Source organism: Aethalodelphis obliquidens, unplaced genomic scaffold, assembly GCF_003676395.1.
Source record: "Aethalodelphis obliquidens isolate GAN/ISIS:26980383/991018 unplaced genomic scaffold, ASM367639v1 scaffold11, whole genome shotgun sequence".
NCBI lineage: Eukaryota > Metazoa > Chordata > Mammalia > Artiodactyla > Delphinidae > Aethalodelphis > Aethalodelphis obliquidens.
The window spans coordinates 33,972,120-33,996,665 of record NW_020837955.1 but is presented as its reverse complement, the minus strand read 5'-3'; the positions used below and the strand labels follow the sequence as shown (position 1 = coordinate 33,996,665).

Here is a 24,546-nt window from a genome sequence, read left to right as displayed (position 1 = left end):
GCCATTATCAACACCACCACCATCATCACCACTGCCACCCCATCACCACCATCCCCACCCCCCCAACCTCACCATCAACATCACTACCACCCCCCCATCGTCCCCACCACCACCCCCATCCCCACCACCATCGCCGCCGTCAACATCATCCCCACTACCACGATCACCCTCACCACCACCACCACCATCACCATCCCTACCAACACCACTACCACCATCATCATCACCCGTCACCACCACCACCATCACAACTTCTGTAAATGAGATAACTGAGGACACAGAGCTGGCGAGGGACAGACAGCAGGTCTAAAGCCCAGGTGTTAGGACTCCCAAGTTCAGCCATCTCTCCGCCCTATCACTGCCCCCACCCAACACACACACACACACACACACACACACACACATTTCCCCATCAGCATGATGTCAGCCTCTGTCCTGACATTTACCAGAGGTGCCACAGGAAAGCCATGCAGGAGGGTTACCTGATTTGGTGCCCGTGACTTCTCTGACCTCACCTGCTTCTACTCCTTCCTTCCCTCACTCCAGCCATCCTCTCCTCCTCTTGCTCCTCACATACCCCATGGACCTTCCCACCTGAGGACCTATGTATGCTCTACCTCAGGAGTCAGGAACTTTTTCTGTAAAGACCCAGGTGAAGTCCCTGAGTCACAGACAACATAATACATAAAAAAATGAACATGGCTTTATTCCGATAAAACTTTATTACAAAAACAGACAGCAGGCTGTTGGCCCGGGGGTCACAGTTCACCTGAGTTCATCTGTTCCTGCTACTCCCTCTGCCCGGAGCCTTCCTCTTTCTCCCTGGGAGAAAACATCCCAAGTGTTAACACCTTCCCCTCCTTTAGCCTTTTGCACAAATATCACTCTCTCCATGAAGCTGACCCTGACCACCTCTTTTTCCCTAATAAATATTTTTTCCCTAATAAATAAAATTGATACTTTAAAGGGAACAATTCAGTGGCATTTAGGACATTCACGACGCTGTGCTACCACCACCGCTGCCTAGTTCCAGAGCATTTCCATGCCTCCAAGGCAACACCTGCTGCTCACCTGTTCTAACACTACAGGCTGTACCCACCCACTGCCTGCCTCTCCGGATCCCTCTACCCTTCTTTTACTTTGCAGGTTTAATTTCGACTGCACATATCACTTTGTAACATTCCACGTGGCTTATTGCCTGTGTCCACCCCTCCTTCCATTAGAACGCAGGCTCACAAGGGCAGGGATCTTTGTTTTGTTCCCTGCTGTCTCCCAAACACCCAGAACAGTGCTTGGCGCACAGCAAATGCTCAACAACTCGTTGACAAATAGACTGATAAACAGATAGAGAGGCAGGACCACAAGGGAAAAGGTGGTTTCCAAATGAACTTTATTATTTTATTTTTTATGTTTTGGCCGCACCACACCACACGGCATGCAGGATCTTAGTTCCCCGACCAGGGATCAAACCCATGCCCCCTGCAGTGGAAGCTTGGAGTCTTAACTGCTGGACCACCAGGAAAGTCCCCCAAATGGACTTTAAAACAATAAAACCACATCACACACCATAGTCTTTCCCAAGCCTGCATTTTTTTCCCCTGAAAATGGGAACACAACACCTTCTATGGGAGGGACAGGGCACACACCGCCTCCCCAGCCCTTCCCCTCAGGTGTGTCTCCTCCCATCTTACCATGTCAGTTATCCTGACCCCGGACCAAGAGCCCTTTCTCCTAGGGCAGCATGGAAAGAGAGGCGGCTCTATCAGACGAGCAGCATTGGACTTCTGAGTCCTCTGTCCACCAGCTGAGTGACCACAGGACACCTTCCCAATCTCTCTGAGCCACAGTTTCCTAACAGGTGTAATAACCAAATGCCCTTTGTCAGGGTCAGATAGAGAGTGTGCTTAGCACAGTGCACCGGGCGGGTGCGAACACGATTTTAAGCCATCCTGCTTCCCATCTCGGCTCCCCAAGCATCCCCTCCCCGTGGCTTCCCCCGTTCCCCTCTCCTCCTCTCTGTCTCTTCACGAGTTGAGTGGACATTTCCTTCAGGAGAAAACAGATGCCCCTGTCCTCTTGCAAACACTAATGACCTTCTTTAAAATGTCCTTTCCAAGGAAAATCATTTTCCAAATGTACTTTCAGGCTTACTATGCTTTTGCCCACACTGGTTTTCACAGTTGAGAAAGTCTGGCCACAAAAATTAACTTCTCACTGCAAAAGTAATCCCGTTCTCTCAGCAAAGCCCAAATTTGGTCACTTTTGTCTTCACTATGTTTCCTCTAGGTTAAAGAAAAGAAAGTGTGGGGGGGATTGGGGAGTGGGAGGGAGGTGAGCTGACCCCTGAGAAAAGCCACTGGCATTGAAAGTTGGCCCCTGAAGCACAATTGTGGCTACTATTTTGTTAGAGAAATAAACAGGACTGTTTGCTCATGAAGAAATGCCTCAATTTTTCAGAAGATACTCATTAAAATACTTGCATTTCCCTGTGAGTAATAATTACTTCTGCTGTCCCCAGAATTTTTGCATCATGTACTTAAAAGAAGCTGAACAGACTCTTTAGAAATCCTTCCCAATCAAATCCACCTAGCGACCTGGGTATGTTATGATGTAGCTATGACTGTGCACACAGAAAGGCTGGGAATCTGAGGTGTAAAGAGGCCAGGGCGAGCCAGGCCCCAGCCTGAGCGCTACAGCAACATAATTTCTGAGTCTCATGCTACCACAGCGAAGTGGATTTGTTTTGCAGATGCGGAAACAAGCCCAGAGAGGCCAAGAATCTGGCCCAGGGTCACACAGCCACTAAGTGGCTAAGCTGGAATTTGAACCTAAGAATGCCTGGTTCTTAATTCCTGGTCCTCGAGGCTGACATGGGATCAGTTCAAGGGACAGATGACAACTAGGCCCTGAGAAAGTTCCCCCCAAGTCTGAGGCTATGGAAGCCCCAAACCAGCACAGCACAGCAGCACCTATAGACAGAAGTTTGCAGTGCAGAGGTGAAGTCTCCCAAACTGGGGTCTAGAAGAGAGTTCTTGATCCCCACCTACCTTCCCCCAAGCATGCGCTTCTACCCCTCGGTTAATGGTACCACCATTCACCCAGCCACTTAGGCCAAAAGCCTAATGTCATCCCTGATCTCACCCTCTTCATGGCCCCTGTGGTAAACAGCCTCCATGACGGCCCAGTGATTCTTGCCTCCTGGGATTCACAGCCTGTGCAGTCCCCTCCCACACTGAACCTGTGTAACCAAAGGGATGTGGTGGAAATGACAGTATGACTCCAAGGCTAGGTCGTGCAAGTACTGTGGCCTCTGCCCTGCCCTCTCTTGGATCACTTGCTCTGAGGACACCTATGGAGAGGCCCACGTGGGCAAGAGCTGAGACCTCTGGGAAGCAGCTGGCATTGATTTGCCAAGCCATGTGCAGGAGCCACCCTGGAAGCGGGCCTTCCGGCCCCAGTCAAGCCTTCAGGTGATGGCAGCTCCGGCTAACATCATGACTGCAACCTGAGACCGTAAGCCAGCACCACCCAGCTAAGCCACTCCCCAATTCCTGACTCACAAAAACCGTGAGTTAACAAATGTTGATTGTTGTTCTAAGCTGCTAAGTAACCTCTTACACAGAGACAGCTAACTAACAGTCTTTCACCTGCAACCATCCAGCAAGTCCTCCAGGTTCTCTTTCCAAATGACATTTTCACTCTGCCATCTCCCTGCCCCTCCAAAGGAGGCCACCGCCCTGGTCCAGGCCACCATCACATTTCACAGGACGGCTGCAGCAGCCTCCTGACGCCTCCCTGCCTCCATCTGGTTCCCGTCCAATGCACCGTCCATCTTGCAGCCTGTGTCATTCTACAAAAGCAAACCACTTCCAGTCTCTCCAATGGCTCCCCATGGTCCTTGGGATGAAACCTGAACCCCTCACCGTGACCTACAAGGCCTGCAGGCTGAAGCCCACCTGCCTCCCCACCCTACCTCATCTCCTGGTTCACTCCGTGCCAGTCGCACTGGGCTGCCTTTGGTTTCCCAAACACACCAGTTCCTCCCCTCCCCCGCAACTCCGAGTCCGTGTGCCCGGCTGTTTCTTCTGCCTGAAACACGCTCCTCATGACTCTTTTCTTTGGTTTCCATCTGAGAGATCACCCCCTCCGAGAGGCCTTCGCTGATTCCCTTGTCTAGCAGATACTCCCCATCACGTCTTGTTTATTCCCCTTATAAACTGTAATGACCTTAAATTATTTTATTCATTTATCTTTTAGGCCTGCTTATTGTCACCCACCCACCCCACCCATTAGAAGGTTACTCCTCAAAAGCTGGCATCATGACTATACCTAGTGCCTGGCACCGAGCAGGTACACAATAAAATGTTCTTAAATGAATGAGTGAATGACTCCCCCGTCTTAATGTGACCCCAGGAAAAATCCCTATCATTTCAGAGCTTGTAATTCCCAACAAGGAAACTATTAACTAACTTCCTGTGTGACCCTGGGGAGTCCCTTCCCCTCTCTGGGCCTCAGTTTCTTCAGATGAGGAGTTGGGCCCATGAGCTCTCAGGGCCCATGGGTCCTTGCAAAGGACCCAAGAGCAGTTAAGCCACACTCTGGGAAAGGTAAAAAGAACCCCATTTTTTGTGCTACTGGACTGGACCAGAGGGCCTCACCTTGGGTTCTGCAGAACCGGCACATTGTCCTTAAAGATCAGCTCAAAACAGCATCTCTACAGAAAGAACTGCTTTCTTTAAGGACTGTCTAAATTCCTGACCCAGTAAAGCACACAGGCTACTTCTACCATGAGCACAGGTACCTGAGGATGAACCAGAGCACCTGTGTTCTCTGCAGGGACCTGGGGAGGAGCCCACCACTCGCTGCCACAGACCTTGGCCCTGACCTTGCTTGTTCAGCCCACAAAGATGTGCTGGGCATCTGGTGCAGACCCCACTGCAGGCGATCACTCACAGAGGTCAAAGACGGTGCCTGGAGAGGTAGAGCGTCCAGCTGGGGACTCACAGAGGCAGAGTCTATGCTGGGGTCCCATGACCCTTTCCCTCCTGATTCCCATTACACAGCAGAGACAATGGGAGCAAGGCGGTTGGCCTTACAAAGTCTTTGTCTAAAATGCTTCTTTAGTTGTAAAATGGCCAAGGAGAGCTCTATTTGGCAGATCAGATTTCTACCCCTAGGAATTCAGAAACAAACTTGAATACAGAAAGGAGAGCCAGCTGCAAGTGAGTAGGACATGGTTGTTTTAATTTCCTGTTGATGCTATAACAAATTACCACACATTTAGTGGCTTTAAATAACATGAATTTATTATCTTACAGTTCTGGAAGTCAGAAGTCCGCAATCAGATTCACTGGGCTAAAACCAAGGTGTTGGCAGGGCTGATTCCTTCTGGAGATTCTAGGGAAGAATCTGTTCCCATGCCTTTTCCAGCTCCCAGAGGCTGCCCGCATTCCCTGGCTCATGGTCCCTTCCTCCACCTTCAAAGCCAGCAACCACTGGTTGAGTCTTTCTCAAGCTGCATCGCTCTGACCTCCTTTTCTGTAGTCAGATCTCCCTCTGCCTCCCTCTTACAAGGACCCCTGTGATGACATCGGGCCCACCAGGATAATCCAGGCAAACCTCCCCATCTCAAGACCCTTTAATTAGTGTAATTAAGCCAAAAAGCCCCTTTACCAGGTAGGTAACTTATTCACAAGTTGCAGGGATTTGGATGTTGACATCTTTGGGGGCCCTTATTCAGTTTGCCACAGTGGTGATTAAGATGACACGTTCCAGGGTCGGACAGCCTGGGTTCACATCCCAGCTGTGTCCTTTATTAGCTGTGTGGCTGACTCTGGGCAAGTATTCAACCTCTCTGAGCTTCAACTGACTCTTTTCTGACCTCACAGACACAGGAGTCCTGAGTTGATGCATGTAAAGCACTTAGCACAGTGAAGAAAGCTCAGTGAGAACGGGCTGTAATTACTCCCTCCTCTCCACCAGACTCAGAACTAATGGACGCCAGATCTGGGAGGGGCCTTGGTGATCACACAGCCCTGCCCCTCAATGAATAGCTGGGGATACAGAGGCCCAGAGAGAAGTGAGTCATGCAGGGCGCACTGCATTTTCTCAGGCAAAGCCCCAATACCCTCTAACAACCACCTGGCACAGACTAGCCAGAAGAAGCATCCAGCAGGCGGAGGCCATGGCCCCCCTGCACCCAGTACACTGCCCTGCACCCAGTAGATGCTGGCGGATGCTGCAGCCGGAGAGTCACACGGAAGGGGGAGGGAAGTGCTCCCTAGCAGAACGCCAGCAGGAAGCACCTGCAGGTGCAGTGCCCTGGCCAGAATCTCACACCCGTGGTTCCCACCCTATCCACCAGGCTCAGGGGCCAGGGTCAGACACAACGCATCTCCCCAGGAGAGGTCAGCAGGACTCATCTCAGCTAGGGACATCGAGCCCCATGTTCCAGGCCAAGAGAAAGCTCTGGACTGCAAACGTCAGCCGGGCCCCTTGCTTCCTTCCCGCTCGGCGTGACCTCAGATTGGACACCTCCTCTCTTTGGGCCTCTGTTTCCGCATCAGAAAAGAGAGGTCCTGGACCAGATTAGTGATCCTCGATCTGCAATCCCTGCTTCCATGGATTTCAGAGAGTTCTAGAGAGCCGTCCATGGACATAAAACTGAAGCACATGCCCAGCTTGCTCGTCCAGATGTCCAAGTTCATCAGTGTTTGCGGTTCAGACTAAACGGACGTGTTTGGAGGTGTCTGCGATCAACAAAATGGGGAAAACAGTGACTCACCTCACACAGATGCCCTGGTTAGCAGGCAAGTTCCTCCACAAAAGGAGAGAAGAATCACCAAGGGCCCTTGGCAGAAGCTCAGCTAGGCTCTGCTGCATCCAACCGAAGAAGGCTGACTCACCCCAAAGGTTTCCCCTCCCACTAATCTAGCTTACGCGGGCACTGCCCCCGATGGTCCAATTTCCCCCACCATCATACTGTCTTCCAGCTGACACCCAGGACTCCTAGAACGCCTTTCCAAGGACCTTTCTCTTGGTCTCAGGGGCAGCTGAAAGCAGACTTTCAAACAGAGAGGAGGTGGGGTGGCCTCCAGGGCAAAAGCCAGGCCTTCACTTGCTTCCTCACTGGGGAAGAGTTCCTGCCTCAGGGCCTTTGCACACGTCATTCCTCTGCCAGATACACACTTCCAGTATTTTTTTTTTTAATGAAATATTTCAAGCTTAAAGAGAATTAAAAAAATTTAAACATATATCCACAGGTTTTGTGAAAATAATTCATTCATCCACTCTTTGTTGAGAGACATGGGTTATTTCCAGATTTTTACCATCACAAATGCTGCTGCTCTGGGCGCTCTGACACATGTCACCCCCACTTCCCCAGACAAGTGTTCAGGTCTCAGCGTCACATCATTCCCTGAACCCCCTCCCCATCGATCCAAGAGTTATGTCTCCGTGTTTCTCTCCCACTGCTCCCCAGTCCTTCCTTCAAAGACTTATAATTTATGTCTTAATTAGGTCCCATCCGAGGCCATGTCGCTTTTGCTTACCAGCACTCAGGGACTAGGACACGCTTCCAGGCCCACAGCAGACCTCAGTTAGTGTCTGCAAATGAGTGAGGGAACGAATGAATGAGTGAGCAGAGGCAGCGCCTCAGAAGCAGGCTGTGCTGTGCTCCTTTCTACCCGGGACTCTGAGAGGTGACCCTGGCACATCTTCTGCCTGCCCCTTGCTCTGCCCTCAAAGGGATGGGAAGGGGCCAAGAATCCCCTGGGGACCTTGGGTTCCTCAAGCTTCTGAGAGTCCTGAGCCCTGAAGCAGGGAGCCCTGGGAGCTGGAGGGTCAGAGGCTCTAGGCCAGGCCCTCAGTGCCAAGCTCAATGTGAGGTTCAGGAGACCTTCACCTGGGCTTTCCCAGGGCTCCTAGCAGCCAGGCACCCGGTCCAGCTCCACCTCGGCAGGTCTGGGGAACACACTTCCATGGCCATGCCCAGTTGTGGGAGGCAGCTGCTCTGGGAACCCTGATAGCTGGGCCAGGGGCCGCACCTCATTCCTGGCATCCCTGTGCAGCTGAAACAGACCAGCCCCCACCTGCTGGCCACACCTGACCTCAGGTCAGGCCAAGGAGCAGGGCTGGGCAATGCACCTTCACTTGCTATCAATCACTTAGGATCTCTGTTTCCAAAGCTTCAAGAGGAAGTGCTGGAAATAAGAGAACTGGGTGGCAGTCGAGGCAACAGTAATAATAACACCCGTGAGCTGCTGTTGCTGAGAAGCATCCTCTATAGGCTGACCTCGCTCAATGCTCCCCCTCCACTCAGCGAGGAAGGTCCAGCTGTGCCGGATGAGGAAACTGAGGAATGGTGAAGCATTCTCCTCTTGCTTCAGGAGGTGCCGGGGCCTTAACCAAGCAGGCTTAGGGACCAGCCAGTGAAGCAGACTGGAGACAGAGAGACGGACAGACCATGACACTGTGAATGGTGATATTCTAAAAAGACAAGCAGCACAGCCTCCCTGCCAGTCCATCCGGGCCCCTTCTGCTGCAGCTTTCTGGGCGCTCTGTCAGAAGTCCACCCTCCAAGCACCCAGCGCAGACCCACGTTCAGCTCCTGGCCGCCCACCTCTTTTCAGGTGTGTGGCCTTTGACGAGTTGCTTCCCTTCCCAGCCTCCATTTTCTTCTCTGTGAAATGGGCTACTGCTCGCTGGATTGGGAGGAACAGCTGAGGAAATGCATGGGAAGCATTCAGCACCGCATGAATCCTGGTAGCTTCCCAGGTGACCAAGGGAGTGAGGGTGGGGGACTCGGAAACTCCCTCCTGGTCCTGAACCTGCCCCACCCCGTTCAAGGGACAGACACTGAACCCTGGGGATGGGGGTGAAAGGAGTAACTGCCACACACACACACATACACACACACACACACACACACACACACACACACACACACACACACAAACTGGCCTTGTTCTGAACACAGAGGCTACTGAAAGGCACCGGAACACCCCAGCACCACAGAGTGGCGCAGACTGCCTGGTGGAGAGCACCCCAGGGCCCCGGGGTCGGGGTGACAGTCACAGCCTGCCCCCTGCTCCCTGAGCTCCCTGCCCTGGGGCTCAGGGGTCCTGAGAGGAAGCCTGCCTGCCTTCCTTTCTCCATCCTTCTGACATTTCTGCTTCCTCGGGACACAGTGATTTTCTGGACACTGTGATTTTCTTTTTCTTTTATTTCACTCTCCTCCAACTCAGCATCACGGCCTGTATTCTGAGTCCCAGGAGCAGGGCCCAGTCGTGGCCTGGCCCCAAACCCCCGAATCAGAGCCGCCTCCTTGAGAGGTGGAGGGAGCAGAAACCCCCGGGGCCCCATACACAAGGCACTGCTGTCTCCTCCGGCTAATTCTGACCGTGAGGTTTCACTCAGCATCCCCATTTCAGAGGTGAGGAAACTGAGACTCAGAGCCCTGCACTGGCAACACCGGCAGGAATGGGAGACTTGGGATTCCAGCCCAGGTCTCTTGGCCTTTCAAAGACAAATACCTCAGCCGAGGCCAGCGCCGTCCAAGAGGAATAGAACATGGGCCACACGGGCAAACGTAGACTATCTGGCAGCCACATCAAAAGAGGAAAAAGAAATGAGTGAAATTAACTTTAATAACATTTCATATTTAACTCAATATATCAAATATCAATTCAACACATAATCAGTATAAAAAATTAGTAATGAGACACTTCACTTTTTTTGGTCATACTTAGTCTTTGAAATATTATATACACTTACAGCACAACTCAGTTCAGACTGGCCACATTTCAGGGGCTCCATGGCCACGTGTGGCGAGTGGCTACCAGCTTGGACAGCGCAGGTCTAGAGCAACAGAGAAGCACTGAAGACCAGGGGCAACCCATTCATTCATTCATTTATTCACTCATTCACTCAACCTACCAACCAACACTTACTGGGTACTTACAGTGGGCCAGGCGGGGGGCTAGGGGTAAGGACACAGTTTGAATGAGGAGGAATCAAGCCCTACCCCCACGGGTTTACACTGGGGAGCAGGCGGACATGGAGAAGGGAAGCCAGCCAGGGCAAGCCACACCCCACTGGCTCAGTCCCCAGAGTCCCAGGCCCTGTGCCCGTGAGGACACACACAGATGGTCACCTGCCAGGCCAGGGCATCTGACGTGAGGTTTGGGAAATGTGGGCACATCACACCCTCTTCTTCTGGACATCAGAGTAACAGCCCCTCCCCCTCCCTGCTAAAGAAAACTTGGCACAATAATGTCCTGGCATGACTTCCATCCTCAGACCCCGAGGGAGTCCTTCGGATTCGTCCAAACCTGATGGAGGAGCTTTGCTCCCCACCCACTGACAGGGCCAGGCGGCGGCAGATCAAGTGCAAGTGGGTCAGGTGTGCCCCTCAGGTGCCGGGGAGGAGGCGGGTGGGGCCCAGGCAGCTGTCGCAAAAGACGAGGCTGACGGCCCCTGCCCGGGCCCAAGGCTGCTCTGCCTGCAGCTCCCACCTGGCCTGAGCCCCGGCAGCGAACCCTCTTGGGAAGGAAGGGAAGGAAGGAGAAAGGGAGACAGGGTGGGAGGGGCTGCTCTTTCCGCAAACTCCCTGCGGTCCTCTCCCGCATGCGCGGAGGAGCAGGGGTTCTCCGTCCCCCGGGCCTAGACAGGGACGGGCACAGAGCGGGCCCTCGGTACACAACTGGTGAGGGGACGGTGTGGCTCACTGGCGACAGAGCTGGGTGCTGGTAAAGGACTTAATACCTGGAGTCAGGGGCCTGTCGGTGAGCTGGGTCGCTCACTACCTGGGTGACCTTGGACCAAACACTCTGAGCCCCAATCTCTGCATCTACAAAATGGGGATAAGATCGTCTACTCTGCTGCTCAGGGTTGTGAGGAATACCTGAGAGAAATGCGTGTACAGCTCTTGGCACACGGCAGGGCAAGCACGCAAGCAATAGTAGCTCTCAACGTTGTCCTGAAGTTGCCGTCACCGGGGACCAAACACATCAGCCAGGGCTGCCCAGGGCTGCCTCTCGGGCATTAAACCCTGAGTTTTCCAACTTCCCCAGACTCTGGGTAACATCACACCATCCAGCCTTCTGGCTGCAGAAGGGCAGGGTGGAGTCTGCCCTTCCAGGCATGGTAGTGGACGCCCGCAGGAGCCAGGCACTGCGTGGCACCTTCAGGTAAGCAAGGACTCCGGCTCTGCCAGGGGAGGGGACCGCAGACCATGCAACCCTAGGTGGTGAGTGCATCGGAGGAGCCCTGCCAGGTCCCAAACCCAGGAGACACCCAGGATTCTTCACTTTCGCTCCCCCACTTTATATTCCACACTGGGTCCATCCCCAGATCTGTGGTTTCTACAGCAAAACACATGCCTGTCCCCTCCCTGTCTCCACAGCTGCCACCTTGGACCAGGCCAGCATCAGCTCTTGTCACTCGACTGGACCAGCCTCCTCCCTGCTCTCCCACCTCTGTTGTCACCCGCTTCAAACCATCTCGGCCCAGCAGCCAGAGCTATACCAACCCAAATCCAATCCTAGAATTCTCTCACATAAAGTCCTCCAATGACTTAACAATGAGCTTGGAATGATGTCCAAGGGCCTCGCACAGCTGGCCCCCACCACGGCCCAGGCCCGCACTCCCCTCCAGACAGCCTGACCTCCTCTAGTTCCCACGGAGACTTTCCAGTTGGTTCCCACCTCTGGGCCTTTGCTCCAGCTGTGCCCCCTGCCTGACCATCCCATGCGGCCCCTTTCTGACACCTCTGAGTCACGTGAGCCCCGTGGCGGCTCTGTGGGCCCCCCTCTACAGTAACACTTCCACCCGCAGAGTCTGTCTCATTCTCATCTAATCCCGCTTCATCTCACTGACTCCACAGTTCTCATCACCATCGGAAATTACTACTGTTTGCGTATTTATAGATTATTTCCATCTGACATGATCTTGTTTGCTTCCTGGTTTACTGTCGGGCCACCACCCAAGCCTGAGGGCAGGGATGGCATGTGCCTTGGTCACTGCTGACCCGTGGAGTTCAGAACAATGCCGGATACACAGCCCTCCATCAATGCATGTGACTGACCTCCTACTCACTGAGCAACCTCGGGAGAGCCAGAGACCCCCCTCTGGGGAATGCCACCGACTCCGAGGGGTTGTAGAGGCAGGGGCGGGGCGGGGGGGGGGGAACAGCGGTGGGGCAGGTGGGGCACTGTCACCCTGGGGACAGCGGATCCTCCAGAGACCCCTAGCAGGGGCCCCAGGGAACCCCCCGGGCCTCAGTGTGGAAGGAGCCAGACAGGCCCCGCCCCCTCCTCAGGCTCCAGGCTCTCCAGCCTCTGCTCAAACACCTGGAGGGACCTGCTTTCTGGCCCTAAGAAGTATTTACATTTTGATTAAGTCTGGTTTTAAACCACCAGGTAGGCTGGCCTGAGGCCGATACACCCCAGCCATACACCCCAGCCAGTCCCGCTGTAATAACAGCGCACTGAGGGGCAGGTAAGAAATGTGGGCCCGAGGGAGGACTTGCCCCTGCTCCCAGGGGCCTCCTAACCCCACTCTCTGCCCTAAGCTGCCTGCCAGAGACAGGGCACCACCGGCTCTGTGAACAGAAGCGGTAAGCAGTCTGGGGAGCCCCGAAGTCCTGCCTGGGAAATAAACACGCAGGGCAAGGAGCAGGGGCACCCTGACCAAGCTAGACTGCGAGGAGAGTGGCCCTCGGGCTGCCCTGCCCCCAGCCGGGGCCTCCCTCCTGCCAGGTGGTGTCTCACCCAGGAAGCAGGAAGTGAGTCTATTCCTAAGTGGGGACTTGCACAAGTTACATTTTTCTCCTGTTGGATGTACTCTGAGGACTCTAGCAACAACCAACCACTGTGAGACCTCAGGAGGCTGGAAGAGAGTCCAGTTATTTATTTACAACCTTCAAGTCTCCTTGAAAGTGTGATTCTGGAAGCAGCAAATGACACCCTAAAGGAATGTGGACTCCTGAATTCAAAATATCCACTGAGCAAGACATGCCACCACACCTACTCCCTGCCACCCCACCTGCAAAGGGAAAAGGTCTAGGCAACTAACGAATGCTTCAAAAAGGCGATTTCTTTCATTTCTGGCCCCTTTCATAGGAAATCAAGCTTCCTCGGCAGAAAGCAGGATTCTGATTGTACCACCTGGAGCTGTAACGGCAAAAAGATTTTACGCCTGTGAGCTCCAAACAGATGGAAGTGGCTGCCTGGAGTTCCAGGACTCAAGACGGTTCAGGCTCAGTGGACAGGAGTGCAACAATTGATTAGCAATGTCTGCTACTGGCACGAGCAGGGGGAATAATGCTATACATACTACATGTTTGCAGTTTAGGGTTTAGCTAAAAAGCAAAACCAGCAGTGGGAATTCAGAAAACCGGGGATTCAACTGGTAAGGAAACACAGTCAAAGTAACTCAAAAGGAGAGCCAGAAGCTTTCGAAGGACCATAGAGAGAGCCAGTGGTAATTTCTAGGGCAAAGGAACAAATCACTCCCAGAAGGATCCAGTCACTTCCTCAGCAGCTGTCATGCAGATGGGACATGTCCCAGAGCCGCCCCCATCTGAGCTGTCAACCCACGATCCACTCCCAGCTCCTCAGCGTCAATCCCAGCCTTCTCACGAGGCAGAAGGGCGTTTGACCTCTAGGGTGCAGAAATAAATACCCAGAGTTATGAACAGGGTTTGCTGCTTCCGTGGGGGTGGGGGGTGGGGGTGTCTCCCTGATGACAGGCGTCCATTTAAAAACAAGGGGAAAGAAAGAGCTGGAGCACAGAATGTTCCATCACTAGGCTTCCCTCAGGCAGGGCTGTGCAGGAGTGGGGTTTACAGCGCGGGGGGGGGAAGGACAGGCCTACCTAGCAGAGCACCATGGGCATTTTTTCAGGACAAAGTCTGCACCTCTGCCTGTATGTTTCTACCTCCACACGAGGCCAGAGGAAAAGGCTCCCAGCATGACTGCCTGAGGAACCTTCCCGGGAGGGCCAAACCCCACTGGGGGTTGCTAGCTGGGTTCCCGGTTTGAGAATCACAGCTAAGGAACGGCTTATAGGCGAGTAACCCAGATAATTACAGGGTTGGGAAGAGGGTGAGTTCAAGGAGGCCACATCCCTCAGCCGGCCATCCAAGGGTGACTTCCAGGGAATGCAAGTCATTTCCCAGAGGAGCAAAGAAGAGAGTGAGTGTCCATTTCTACAGAACAAAAGAAGATGTGGGAAGGAACTTCTGTTGCAGCACAGAGGACTGACGTGAAACTGGAGGGGAAAGTTCCAGAACACGTTGCACTAACTTGGAGGCGAGGCTCAGTGCAGTGCTGTGGGGTCTGGGGTGTGGGGATCCAGGGCAGAGCTCTCGGGGGACCCCCGGCCCACCTCTGCCGACCTGTGTGACCTCGCAGGCCGCTTCCCCTCCCTGACTCTGGGCTTCCTTCCCCATCAGGCGGGAGGAACGGTCCCCAACCCGCATGCCTCGCGGGGCTGTCGTGACCGTCAAATGTGTGTGGGAGATAGTGGAAGACCGGGCGAAGGAGCCGACTACAAGTGCCTGCAACCACGTGGCTGAACCTTGAACGCGGTGGTGAGTCAAAGAGGCCAGGCGCAAAGAAGCGGGTGGCATGTGACTCTGCGCATCCAGGCTTCGAAGGTGGGCAAAACCACCCCCTGGTGTTAGCACCACCTTGGGGCAGGTGGACATTGGAGGGGGGTCCCAGAGGGCTTCTGGGGCGTTGGCTCTGCAATGTGTGCACTTTGCAAAATCCCATCCAGCAGGACGTTGATTGTTTCTGCCTTTTCTACATGAACGGTACACCTCAATAAAAAGCTTACTCGCCCCCGCCAAAAATGTCTGGAAGTCTTTTGTAAACCTCTAGGTCACAGTATCAATATAAAGGAGAGTGCTGTGGAACACATATGCTATCTATCCCCTAGAAAGGCAGCTGAGACAATTTCCCAACGTCTCGGTTCACCCTGTGACTGGGGGAAAACTGAGGGAACCTTGTCCTCCTTCCAGGCCAATAAGCTTCTAAATTGGGCCACTATGTAGGTGACAGTGGGGACAACTTCTGCCCTTGGCCAGCAGCACACTGGCATCTTTCTCCAGACGGGATGGCTCCCACCCCCACCCCCTTCCCATCCTCACAATATACAGAACCCTGTGGCTCATGCTTTGGAAGCTAACACACTACTCTGCGAATAAACCAAACGTCAATTCTGCACCCTACAAAAGGGAATATTTATAGGCTCCTTCCTTGCAGGCTCCCTTCCTGTGCACCTCTCAATTTTAAAACACAGTTGCCAACTCCTAGAAACTTGTGGTGCAGTGGCACCCAGGCTCAGCGGGTAATGCGTGGTTTTCCACTCTTCAGCAGCATTTTTCTTTAGGGAGAACACTTGATGCTTAAAGAAAAATCTTAGCAACTGAGCTTCTGCAAAGCTCAGTACCAATGGACCTCACGTTGCATCATGAGGACAAAGGGCTGCTCCCCCTTAGAACGTCTGCTTGAACAGGGGACTCGGCGGCACACCGGAAAGGGCTCTGTCACTAGCCACCATGAAACTGGAAGCGCCTTCAACCCACCCCTTCTCTTCTCCAATCCTCACTGATACATGAGAGCTTGGCTAGACCACTGGCTTTCAAACTGTTTCACTAGGACCCTGCAGGGTGCCCTGGGGACCTCCTCAGGAACCATTAGAGTGGAGCAATTTCATTTGAACAGGTTTCTAAGACATCTAAACAAGTTTGGAAACTACAGAATTAGATGAGCTTAAGGCTTCTTAAAGGAGAACAGGATTCTGTCTATCATGGTATGAAGGATACTCCCAAGATGGACATCTCTGTCAGAGATCTAATATTCATCTACATAGCACATCGGTCAATAAACACCTACCATTCTGGGCACTGAAGATGAAAAAGGAGATGCGGCCTGCTCCCTGCACCCCAGGAGGCCCCAGGGTGGTAGGAGGAGGTCAGGCCAGCCTTTAGAAGGTCAGACTGGAGCCGTGGAATGTCCTAACCGCAGGAGGCATGGGGACAGGCGCACACGAGTCTGCCAGGAGAATCAGGGAAGGCTCCACAAAGGGCGTGTTTGAGCAAAGACTGGACTTTGCCAGGAGCGGGGAGGGTGCCTGAGGGTAAACGGTGTTCCTGGCAGCAGGAACAGCATGTGCAAAGGCACAGTAACCGGAAGGGCAGTGGGTGTGGGGTCCTGGAAGCACAACACAGAAGCTGATCTCACTGTTCTGTTTTTTTTTGCGGTACGCGGGCCTCTCACTGTTGTGGCCTCTCCCGTTGCGGAACACAGGCTCCAGACGCACAGGCTCAGCGGCCATGGCTCACGGGCCCAGCCTCTCCGCGGCACGTGGGATCCTCCCGGACCGGGGCACGAACCCGTGTCCCCTGCATTGGCAGGCGGACTCTCAACCACTGCGCCACCAGGGAAGCCTGATCTGACTGTTCTTGATAACAGGGGAGGACGGGAGGGGGACTTAGGGAGGGGGGTCTGGACAGACTCCCGTTTGTTGAGGCAAGAGGAGCATGTTTGGAGAGACCAAAAACCACAAGGCCCATTGGAAATGTGAAGTTTGCAGTGCCTGGGACGTCCAGACAGAGACAATGGTGTCAGAGAGAGATCTGGGCTGGAGGTGGAGAGTGATGTGGTCAGGGCGGGGGACAAGAAACAGGGCGTTCAGAAGCGCGTAAGAAACCCCAGCTCTCTGCTGCTTTCTGCTACATCCGATGCCTCTCACTAGGGTGTAAGCTCCCGGAAGCAGGACTCTGTCTGCCTTGTTTGGCACCTGGAGTCGTACCTGGTACACAGGAGGAGCTCAATAATCTTGATGAATGAGTAAGGGAACAAACGAGCAAACAGTACTGACCTCAGAGACCTGCACTGTGAGGACCGAACAAGACGTCACAGGTACAGTGCTAAGTGGAGCACATGCATGCAGTAAGTGCTCAATAAATGTTAGCTGGGATTTGAACTCGGGTCTGTGCAATGTTCTCCCACCACCATACAGGCATCTCTCCCAGAGCCAGGCGCCCTTTTCTCCCCGCGGGAAGGGTCAGGAGTCAGTACAAATGCATCTTCTCAAACCATGAAGCCCGAGTCCCATCCCCTCCCCACCCCATTCCGATTCCACTGCTCCCCCGCCCTACAAAGTGAAGGGGAGGGTGAAGATACAGCTGCTTCCAGACCCCAGGGGATTAGCAGGTGATTGTCAAGCATCTGAAAAGACAGCGTGCTCTTGTCATTACTAAACCATAATAGATGCATCTCACCCCCTCCAACCGAAGGTGTCTATTTCAGGTTTAACATAACAATAGAGTATTGTTCCCACTCCCTGACTTGGGTACCACCCTGCAGAGACGGTTGAGTGAGGGACCGCTGCCAGAGCGTCTAGGCACCACCCACTCCTCCCACCCACTGTATCACCAGGGGCAGGGCGGAGCCAGCACGGCAGAAGGAAGCCTGCCTTGTGCCTGGCACCAGGAAGGTCGACACAGACGGAACGGATCTGCGGTCACCCCTCGTCAAGAGCCACTGGAGTGACGGCCTCGCGGGAGGTGCTCTGGCACGGTGAGGGTGGGCAGGAACAAAGCCACTTAGCGCGCGGAGCATTTTCTGGGTGCCCTGCTGCTGCTTCGCTGAAGGCAACCCCGCACTGGAGCTTTACAACCACCCCATGGGAGAGCAGCATCTGTCAGCTAAATAAAGAATACAGCAGCTTGGCCAGAAGAAAGCGCACTGGACCCCAAGTCAGGAGCCTGGGTTCAGGCTGGATGTGCCTCTGTATGTCTCTGCGGGCCTCTATTTTCTCATCTGTTAAATGGGAGATAAAAATACTTCCCCCGCCTTGGTTCACAAGATGGCTGTAAGAGTCAAAGGAGAGTGTAAGCAAGTCCCACATGCGGTCTCTTGACCTTGAACTATTATACAATTGATACCTAATTTCTCTAGGGCTTCGTTTCTTTATCTATAAAATGAGACAATTCTTGCTCATAGGCTGTCGGAAGTATGACATGGGCTGACGTCCCCAGGCACTTGGTTCAGGGCCTGACCCAGAGCTAGCGGTCAGTGTCACCAGGATTAAGTTATTAAAGGTACTTTGTAAAGTCAATATGATTGGAGAGCCCCACCCTGTCTCGGCTGGCAAAAGGCATCCTTAAGTTTGTGTACAACTTCAAATGTACTTATTCCCTAAGGGTAAGAACTAAGTTTGGGGCTTACTTACTTTTTTTAGCATTCTCTGGAAGACCCCCAAAATAGCCAACAGTCTGAGGCAGCAACCCAGAAACAATGAGCGGATGAGCGCCACGCGAAGGCACCGGGCAACTGTGAAGGCTGACAGGGGGGCGGGGGGGGGTCCGAGGAGGCAGCTCCTTCCTGGCTTTGGCAGGCAGCTCTACACCCACCAGCGCCCCCGTGGTCACGCCCGCCACAGCAGATGCTGCTGGGTCCACCCATCCAGCCACAACCCCAACGAATGACCCCAAGAGGAGCCTGGGCTCAGACGCCTGCTTCTCCAAGGATACCAGGCTGAACCCCCTACCTCGGCGTGTAGCTAAAAGGGCAGCACAAATTTCACCGAGTTTCCTGCTGATCTGTGTTACTTTGGAAACCCAAGGAACCCTCCTTTGCCGCTGATGCCAGCTTCCAGAAAGTGGAAGAGATTAAGCCACAAGAAACTTGAAGGTCATAGAAGAAGACACCCCCCACCATAGGATCACCCCCAGCCCTCAATGCCCACCTGCCCACAGCCGGCTCCGGGGGCCTCCACCACGTTGTTTCCAATGCCTAAGACCTCCCCCCACCCTAGATCCACCCCCAACCTAATGTCTATCACCCCTCAAGGGCCACCGCAAGGCTCACTCCTCGGCAAAGTTTCTCCTGCTACTCGCCCCAGGCCCACCTCTCCTGTCCCTTTTGCTTTCCCCTGATCCTCCCCACTCTATCCCTGGGCGCATTTACTGAATAAACAGGCTCCCGTCTCTGACTTGTACTGCACCGGGCTTGCCGCTGGGAACACAGGGATGACAGCCCCCTCCTTAGGGGAACCCGCAGTCCAGAAGACAAGACAGGCCAGGAAGCAGATGATTATGCCCAACACCAGGGACTACAGGACCCACGTGAACAGAAGGCTGTAGAAGCACAGAAGGGGAAAACCAAGCCCAAGGAATCTAGAAGGTCCCCCAGAGGAGGGATGTTTCATCATGCCCTGGAAGGACAAGTAGGCGCCCTCCAAGCAGAGGCGGGTGAGAGGGCATTCCAGGCAGAGAGGCTCCAGAGGGTCAGGGGTCCCTGGCAATGGCTGGATCATGGGGTCTAGGACAGGACGAGAGTCTGGGGAGAGAAGTTAGAGCCAGTCTGTGAGAGGAAAGCCATGATCAGACGCAAGTTTGAGAGTCGTCATGATGTTGGCAAGACCAGGAGGTATTTCAGGGGCTACTGCAAAAGTCCAGGCAAGAGAAGGAATGAGTCTCTGAACCAGGATAGTAGCGGTAGAGGTGACAGCAAAGGACGGAGGTGATGAGAAGGGCCACAGGTGGAAAGAAGTGGGGGACAGAGGCATCTTCCAGAAGCCGCTCAGCGCTTGGGGGTTCTTAGGCTTCAACCTCCCCTGCTGAATAAGCAAGTGCTCCTTCTAGGCAGCAGCCAGCTTTTCTACTTTTCTTGAGCACAGAGCAGCCTCCCAGTCGGTAAGTACTTGCTGAACTAAAAGTTTTAAATTCTAGAAGGATCCCTGAAATGTCGGTATTTGACATGCCTGACCCTGATCTGAGCGGAACAAAGAGCACGGTTGTACAAACTGGAAACAAGAGAACCCTATCCCAATCAGGCCAAAGACAGTTCAGCTGGAGCTTAATGAAACTGCCTCCAGGAAGTCCATCAACAAACCGCTGCTGGGTCGTGGGGAGACTCGGGCACGGGGGGCATCTGGTACAAAGACCAAGACACAGGGAAGACACTCTCTTCCAGGCCTCCACTCATCACTATCCGGGAGGCTGTGTGACCATGGCCAAGTCACCAACCCTCTCTGGGCCTCAGATCCTCAGATCACCAGATGAAAATTCAGAGGCTACAAATATGTCCACAGGCTGCTGCCACCCTTGACCCCCACAGGGGGAGAAAGCCACAAGCACAGCAGGCCCCGCCTCCCATCCTACCCCACACTCTGCCCAGAATACCAGCTCCTCAACGCAAAGACATATGAAAGAACTTCCTGCTGTGGAGGGAGATGCTTGTTTACAGCCCTCAGTGGGTCCAGTCCTAGGTCTTCAGAAGGAGAGGAAAAGGTGCTCAGAAATCCTTGATCACAACAATGACCAAAACAGCTGCAGGCTCAGTTTTCAAACACCTCTGCGAATCTTTGAGTAGGGGCCACATACACGTGGTTCTGGGCAGAAACTAGCTCCAAGTAGCCTCCACAAAAACAAAAAAACACCTTACTCTCCCCATTCCTCAACCCCTTTTTTTAAATTAAACTCTTTTAAAATGACAGTTCTGAAAAGAAAATATGCTCTCTTACCATATTTTCTCATGCAGTTAAAAATACAAGTGTTTCAGGGGAAAACGTTTTGTTTGAGGTCAGAGGGGGAAAAAAAGGCATGTTCTTTCAAATCTTGGAAAATAAACAGACTCAGCCCTCATCTGCAGGCTCTCTGGGAATGTGACCTGAAGTGCTGCTGGGGGTCGGAGAGCTGTTTAAAGGAAAGTTCAAGGGCACGCCGGAGGCCAGGGATTAGTAGCTTGGACACTGTGTCCCCCTCACCAGATGACCGGCCTGCTAGCCAGTCGGGATATGAGTGTCCAGGAGATGAGACGCTGCGTGAGCGGGTGAGAAGGCAGGGAAACAAGGGCACCGCCGGAGGGTCCTCATCTGACCGGGCCAGGCTGTGGGGATGCACTGCAGGCGGGCAGGAGAAGTGACACCAGTGAGGGGTGGTAGAGCTGCTGTCTACCCAGGGGACAGGGTCACACCGGGTGCCCCCTCGGCCTGGCCCACCCACTCTTAGCAGCAGCTCAAGAAACCACAACAAAGCCAGCCCTGGGGAAGGCCAGGAAGCAGGGCTCGGAGGGGACTCACGCTTTCCATACGTACTTATTAAGCACCTACTGTGTGCTTAGACCGAGCAACACACACTGCAACTACCACTAGCAAGACAGCCAAGGCCCTTGTCCGCATGGAGCTTACACTCGGGTGCTCAGAGCCCCTCCACTCTCTCCTCCTCATTCCCCACCCTGGCAAGCCCACATCAACAAGGATGGAGTGAGCCACGCCCCTGCCCTCAAGGCTCACAAACTCCTGGGGGGGATCCGCAGGCAGCCAGGATGGGGAGAACAGACCCCGCACCGAGGGTGGCCAGCCAGAGAGATGTGGCCCCAAAGGCGCTGCACACCTCCCACGTCCGCAGCTCTGAGCTAAGCCTGAGAGCAAGGGACACAGGCACAGGCTCCATTCCTACCTGTGAGGACCACCCAGCCCAGAAAGGCAGAACCAAAAGCCAAGGATTCAGATGCACCCGGAAGCAGCAGGGCTCCGAGCAGAGCTTTGGACTCAGACAAGGCTCACTTTGGATGTAAGGCTCACCGTTCACGAGCTGTGTCTACCTGGAGAGTCCCTTTGCCTCTCTGAATCTGAGTCCTCTCTGGTGATGTGGACATGACAGTGCCAACCTCCCAGTGACCAACGTGCCACTGGCACCTGACGAAGCAGACCCATCCTCCTATCTGGGCGTTAATGGAGGTGTGAACAGCAGTGTGGGTGACAGCAGAGGTGGCCATGGATTTTGCCAGAGAAAGTCCAAAACATTTTAAAAGATGAAATGTCATCTGAGCTAAGCCTGAGATTAGAATACAATCTCTACAAGAAGAAAAAGTAGAGAAGGCATTCGAAGCCCAGAGGAAACAGGCATTTTTTTTCCTGGGGGCCTTCTAATGACATTTCTTTGTCCTGAAATGAAAGATTTGCGATGAATTATTAATAATAGATGGATAGATGTAACTTTTCCTTCCCTCCTCCCTTCCTTCCTTCCCTCCCTCCTGATCGTCAACATAAATTTACTGAGCATGTACTATGTGCCACATACTGTTTTAGGTACAAGGGACAGATTAGTGAGCTAGACAGACGTGACATCTGGAGCTGACATTTGACCCTCACAACCACCCAGAGGTGGTTTCGCCAAGTTAAGAAACTTGAATTACACATAGCAGCTTTGAGCAGAAACAGATCAAAGGAAGCCCAATCAGCCTTCACCCCCGAATCCCCCCCTCCCCACCTTTCCCACCGAAACCGCCACACGGCAGTGGATGACCGTGTGCGTGGCGGGCTGAAATGAGCAGAGACAACAGACTTCCCGGCCCCCTGAAAACTCCTGTCAACCACTCCCCAGCTCCTCTTGTAAATAATCATTTAGACTCCAGAACAACCTTTTCCCTTCAAATTATAGCAAGTTGAAAAGGAGAGTCCTCAGAGGCCCGCAAACTCCTGCAAGAATTGATCTTGCCCTCGTGGCTTAAGGAAGGGTGAGGGGGCCCCAGAGGCCCCAGGTGGGATTCCACACAGTCCACTGATGAGACGTTGCTGAAAAGCCCATCACTTGCTGCGGCAAGCATGTTAGGCCAAAACGCCTAACACACAAACACACTCTTTCTCCCAAGCGAGGGGTCAGATTTTACTTCAAAGGACTTAAAGCACTTCAGGAACTCGATTAATGAAAGAAATGATTCGGTGAGCTCAAAATCGCCCTGATGAAATATTCAGAATTGTTGAAGTGGGCTGAAGGGCACAGGGGCCTCAGTATGCCATCCTCTCTATGTCTGAGTACACCTGAAATTTTTCAAAATGAAAAGTTTTAAAAATTCAGATGAAACAACAACACAATACCTAAAGGCTATAAGATAGATAAAAATAAAAGATCCACAGTAGGGTTAATAAAAATAACAACCTCTGGATTTCTGCGATGCTTGGCTCTACAAACTGCTTCTGCATGTACAGCATCTAACTTGAACTCGCAGGGAAAGTAGGGATTGTTAGACCCATTTTGCAGACGGGGATGCTGAGACAGCCTTGCCTGAGGGCTTTCCACCAAGAAGCTGTAGGTGAGGTGAGAGAACTTGTTGCCTGGACTTCATCCCCGGCTCTGGCGCAGCCTTAGTGGCTCCCGGCTCCTCCACTCCTGCCTCAGGGGATGTGGACTTATCGACCAGCTGTTGTTACTTTTTATTATTATTATTCTTTTTTTTTTTTTCTTTTTTTTTGGTCGCACCACTTGGCATGCGGGATCTTAGTTCCCTGACCAAGGATCGAACCTGTGCCCCCTGCATTGGAAGCGCGGAGCCTTAACCACTGGACCGCCAGAGCAGTCCCACTGTTATTTTTTTAATGTTAAAATATTTTGCCTGCCATCACTCCTTTTCCCAGGCCACCTAATCCTATTCCTGAATCATAGGGCAGGATTTTAAGAACTGTGCCATGGCCACCTTGTCTGGCGGGGAGACTGGCCACAGATTGCTCTGATCTCTGCCCTGAGCCAGGAATCAAGACGGGGGAGCCTGGCCCACGGAGCCCTCTTCGCTACACCTTAGGACCATCCAGGAAATGTTTTAAGTGACAGTCTTAACCCCTTTCATTCAAGACCCATTTAAGAAAACACTAGTGCATTACTGTCTCCCCTTCCGTTTACACACCCTTCCCCACTCCCCGGGTCTGTAATTTCTAGTCTCCCCTGCTACAGGCCGCCTCCAAGCCCAAGGTGCCCTAAATGCGTCAGCCAGCGCCGACCCCATGATGTATGAGTCTGATGACTTCACTCTTGACACTGGACTGAAGACATCCTCTATTTGTATACTCAGAACCTCTGTTATGTCTGAAACCTCGTAACCTTTCCTGAAGAACACACCGTACCTGTTCTGAGCTCCAGGAGTTTTGCAACCGCCTTTGGCCAAAAGCAACACAGCTCAGAGCCAGATCCCCATGCAGACTAGCAGGGCTTCCCCGCAGCTCAGGGCTGGAAGCGCAGGGTGTCTGCGCTCTGCACAACCCTGCCCACACCCCGTCCCAGAATGTGGGTGAGATGCTCCATTCTCAGGGGCAGCCCCTAGTGGGATACTCCCTTTTCGAGGTGACAGCTTTCACCCAGCATACACACCTGAGGAGAGACCCAGCGAGTGCTTTCTGGAATCCAAAACACATGCTCAGGCCTGCCACGCCCTCTCTATCTGTTATTCCCTTTGACCACTTCCTCATGCTTCCTCAGCTGCAAACGGCAACAAATCCCAATATTCATTCATTGACGAGCAGAGTGAGCCCCGATGCCCAACACAGAAACCACTGGACACGACTAGCTACTGAGCACTCGAGATGTGGCCAATCCAAAGTGAGATGTTAAAATACACACTGGATTCTGAACAGTCAGCATGAAAAGAACCTGCAAAATATCTTAGTAATAATATTTACGTAGATGACATGTTAAAATGATAATATTTTGCTTAGAGTGGATTAAATGAAATATATTATAAATGTCATTTCAGG

At 53.0% G+C, this 24,546-nt stretch overlaps 1 protein-coding gene across 7 annotated transcripts in view; it reads right to left on the bottom strand.

Annotated features, from left to right (window-relative positions):
• Positions 1 to 24,546, bottom strand: part of GRK5 (G protein-coupled receptor kinase 5) — a 225,543-nt gene that overhangs the window by 133,086 nt on the left and 67,911 nt on the right. For 3 of the 7 annotated variants that reach the window (XM_027112747.1, XM_027112746.1, XM_027112744.1), the window contains exon 2: positions 20,201 to 20,409. The exons of 3 other annotated variants lie outside the window; for them this stretch is intronic. The gene's annotated coding sequence lies outside the window, so the exon portion shown is untranslated. Of the gene's footprint in view, positions 1 to 6,784; positions 7,188 to 20,200; positions 20,410 to 24,546 lie in introns of those variants that run through there. One more of the 7 variants, XM_027112745.1, reaches the window with a different exon arrangement.